This window comes from Anopheles coustani (assembly GCF_943734705.1).
Source record: "Anopheles coustani chromosome X unlocalized genomic scaffold, idAnoCousDA_361_x.2 X_unloc_54, whole genome shotgun sequence".
In the NCBI taxonomy this organism is placed as follows: Eukaryota; Metazoa; Arthropoda; class Insecta; order Diptera; family Culicidae; genus Anopheles; species Anopheles coustani.
Window position 1 is genome coordinate 132,654 of NW_026525164.1, and position 4,847 is coordinate 137,500.

Below are 4,847 nucleotides of genomic sequence, written 5' to 3' on the forward strand. Positions count from 1 at the left end.
TAACTAAAGCGAAGGCATTTGTCAAGGATGCTTTCTTTAATCAAGAACGAAAGTTAGAGGATCGAAGGCGATTAGATACCGCCCTAGTTCTAACCGTAAACGATGCCAACTAGCAATTGGGAGACGCTACAACCAGGTGCTCTCAGTAGCTTCCGGGAAACCAAAGTCAGGTTCCGGGGGAAGTATGGTTGCAAAGTTGAAACTTAAAGGAATTGACGGAAGGGCACCACAATGAAATGGAGCTTGCGGTTCAATTTGACTCAACACGGGAAAACTTACCAGGTCCGAACTTATGGAGGTGAGACAGATTAATAGCTCTTTCTCAAATTTAAGGGTAGTGGTGCATGGCCGTTCTTAGTTCGTGGATTGATTTGTCTGGTTAATTCCGATAACGAACGTGACTCACATATGCTAACTAGAACGCAGTCAGCGTTAATGCGTCGATGCCGATTGGAACGGGTTAGGACCTTTCGGTGGAGTATGACCTGACACCTTCGCTGTTCGTGTGCGCAAGTGCACTTACGGTACGCTGCTTAGCAGGACAATTTGTGTTTAGCAAAATGAGATCGAGCGATAACAGGTCCGTGATGCCCTTAGATGTTCTGGGCTACACGCGTGCTACAATGTGGGTAGCAGCGTGTCTCCTATTCCGAGAGGAACGGGAAATCACTCAAATACTCACTTAGTAGGGATTATGGATTGCAATGGTCCATATGAACTCGGAACTTCTAGTAAGTGCTGGTCATCAGCCAGCGTTGAATACGTCCCTGCCCTTTGTACACACCGCCCGTCGCTACTACCGATGGATTATTTAGTGAGGTCTTTGGAGATGATCGTTCGCTGGATCCTCGTGAACCGCGTCTGCTTTATCGAAGTTGACCGAACTTGATGATTTAGAGGAAGTAAAAGTCGTAACAAGGTTTCCGTAGGTGAACCTGCGGAAGGATCATTAGTGGCCAAGTGATCCTTCCAGAAGTCCGAACCTGCGGGTTGAGACTTCGGCACAAGTTGCCATATGATAATTGACGAAACACTATAGAAGTCCGAACCTGCGGGTTGAGACTTCGGCACAAGTTGCCATATGATAATTGACGTAACACTAACAAGTCCGAACCTGCGGGTTGAGACTTAGGCACACGTTGCCTTATACATGACTTCGAACAAATACACAAGTCCGAACCTGCGGGTTGAGACTTAGGCACAAGTTGCCTTATACATGACTTCGAACAAATACACAAGTCCGAACCTGCGGGTTGAGACTTAGGCACAAGTTGCCATATGAAAGTTGACGAAACACTAACAAGTCCGAACCTGCGGGTTGAGACTTAGGCACACGTTGCCTTATACATGACTTCGAACAAATACACAAGTCCGAACCTGCGGGTTGAGACTTAGGCACAAGTTGCCTTATACATACATTGGCCAAATAAACAGAAGTCCGAACCTGCGGGTTGAGACTTAGGCACAAGTTGCCATATTATATTCGATCAAACACTAAGTAGTCCGAACCTGCGGGTTGAGACTCAAGACCGTAACAAGATGTCACTATACAAGTCCGAACCTAAGGGTTGAGACTTAATGCGATCTAGATACCAAGTTGACATCCAATACCTGTTGAGCAAAACCAAAGATTCCCTGTTCTCGAATGATTACACTATATAACAGGGAATCATGAAGAAATCAAGCAAGCGTGAAACAAAGTCATCACTTGGGCATGCTCGATAGCCAACCACATGACCTTAACCTAAGAGAGCATGCAAACCACATGATACCTATAAACGATTAACCCGCCCTAGTTCAATCGTTCACCAAGTGATGACTTCAGTATGGCTAAGAGAAAAACTTTTAAATGGGAAAAACTCTAAGTCCGAACCTCCGGGTTGAGACTTCCGCGTAGGAGGTGCGCCCACCTCCTATCCGAAAGATGATGAATCAGGGGTGTTCGGTCAGCAATGGTCGGATGCCCCGTCGTAGTCCAACTATGACAATCAAAGTCAAGACCTCCGGGTTGAGACTTTCCGCGAGTACAAGCATAAAGGAACACGGACCAAGCCGTACCGAGAGAATCGGTACTAGAGCCCTCGTGGTTCTACATTGAGAGAGCCCTCGTGGTTCTCATTAGGGGCTTTATGCAAGTCGTACTCAATACTGTGGTGTGAAGTATAAAGTATAGTCCTCGCCTGGTCCACGCTGCTTCGGCGGTCCTGGGTAAGATAGTTAATTCTAGCTTGCCCTATAGTGGAATGAGGACACTTAATGCTTCGTCTTTTAGCGGCGGCTAGACTCCTCCTCACGGGGAACGAGTTGACGCGCACAGCGGCGGCTTACGCACTATGGCAATCATGGATGCCTGAAGATTCCGTGAAGTTCTCCCCTGGTCCACGCTGCCTCGGCAGTCCTGGGTAAAATGGAATATTTCCAGCTTGCCCTATAGTGGAAGAGGACTATCCAACAATACAAAGTCAAGACCTCCGGGTTGAGACTTTCCGCGTCGGTGGTGTCGCGCACCGCCTATCCGAAAGATGGTGTAACAGGGGTGTTCGATCAGCAATGGTCGGATGCCCCGTCATAGTCCAACTATGACAACCAAAGTCAAGACCTCCGGGTTGAGACTTTCCGCGTCCGGAGGTACGCGTACCGCCTACCCGAAAGATGGTGTGCTTCTGGGGTATTCGATGAGTCGGATACCCCGTCGTAGTCCAACTATGACAATCAAAGTCAAGACCTCCGGGTTGAGACTTCCGCGTCCGGAGGTACGCGTACCGCCTACCCGAAAGATGGTGTGCTTCTGGGGTATTCGATGAGTCGGATACCCCGTCGTAGTCCAACTATGACAATCAAAGTCAAGACCTCCGGGTTGAGACTTCCGCGTCCGGAGGTACGCGTACCGCCTACCCGAAAGATGGTGAATCAGGGGTGTTCGATCAGCAATGGTCGGATGCCCCGTCGTAGTCCAACTATGACAATCAAAGTCAAGACCTCCGGGTTGAGACTTCCGCGTCCGGAGGTACGCGTACCGCCTACCCGAAAGATGGTGTGCTTCTGGGGTATTCGATGAGTCGGATACCCCGTCGTAGTCCAACTATGACAATACAAAGTCAAGACCTCCGGGTTGAGACTTCCGCGTCCGGAGGTACGCGTACCGCCTACCCGAAAGATGGTGTGCTTCTGGGGTATTCGATGAGTCGGATACCCCGTCGTAGTCCAACTATGACAATCAAAGTCAAGACCTCCGGGTTGAGACTTTCTAAGAGTACAAGCATAAAGGAACACGGACCAAGCCGTACCGAGAGAATCGGTACTAGAGCCCTTGTGGTTCTACATTGAGAGAGCCCTCGTGGTTCTCATTAGGGGCTTTATGCAAGAAGTACTCAATACTGTGGTGTGAAGTATAAAGTATAGAGTCCTCCACTGGTCCACGCTGCTCCGGCGGTCCTGGGTAAGATAGTTCATTCTAGCTTGCCCTATGTGGAAGAGGACTCAATACCCTACCTGTTGAGCTTGAAACAAAGTCATCACTTGGGCATGCTCATATTGCCATACACAATTACATTATATTCGAATGAGCATGCAAGCGACCCTATATAGACCGAACCAAAACGATAGATACCGCCGTAGTTCACCCCCACCAAGTGATGACTTCAGTATGGCTAGTGTGTGAAGTATAAAGTATAGTCCTCCCCTGGTCCACACTGCTTCGGCGGTCCTGGGTAAGATAGTTAGTTCTAGCTTGCCCTATGTGGAAGAGGACACAATACTTAATACTTAGAGTACAAGCATAAAGGAACACGGACCAAGCCGTACCGAGAGAATCGGTACTAGAGCCCTCGTGGTTCTACATTGAGAGAGCCCTCGTGGTTCTCATTAGGGGCTTTATGCAAGTCGTACTCAATACTGTGGTGTGAAGTATAAAGTATAGAGTCCTCCACTGGTCCACGCTGCTCCGGCGGTCCTGGGTAAGATAGTTTATTCTAGCTTGCCCTATGTGGAAGAGGACTCAATACCCTACCTGTTGAGCTTGAAACAAAGTCATCACTTGGGCATGCTCATATTGCCATACAATATTCCATTATCTACTAATGAGCATGCAGCTATATGATTATAACCTGTAAACGATTACCCCGCCGTAGTTCAGCGCTTCAACCAAGTGATGACTTCAGTATGGCTAGTGTGTGAAGTATAAAGTATAGTCCTCCCCTGGTCCACACCGCTTCGGCGGTCCTGGGTAAGATAGTTAGTTCTAGCTTGCCCTATGTGGAAGAGGACACCATACTTAATACTGTGGTGTAATGAACAAAGTATAGTCCTCCACTGGTCCACGCTGCTCCGGCGGTCCTGGGTAAGATAGTTCATTCTAGCTTGCCCTATGTGGAAGAGGGCATACAAGACAAAGTATAGTTCTCCCCTGGTCCACGCTGCTTCGGCGGTCCTGGGTAAGATAGTTAATTCTAGCTTGCCCTATGTGGAAGAGAGCATACATGAACCAAGAACGAAGGTTATGATCGAGGAATGATTCGACAACTAACCGATGGTATGAAATGTGAAGAATTCAAGCAAGCACACAATCAAGTCATCACTTGGGCATGCTCGATAGCCAACCCTATGACATTAACCTAGTAGAGCATGCGAAAACCAATATATATGTAAACGATGCCCCTCCCTAGTTCAGCGCTTCAACCAAGTGATGACTTCAGAATGGCTAAATCAAATCGGTTCAAAACATACCATCGGTACCCTATTGAAACACACAAGTCGATATCAAACCTCATGATTGTGTAGTCCTCCACTGGTCCACACTGCTCCGGCGGTCCTGGGTAAGATAGTTCATTCTAGCTTGCCCTATGTGG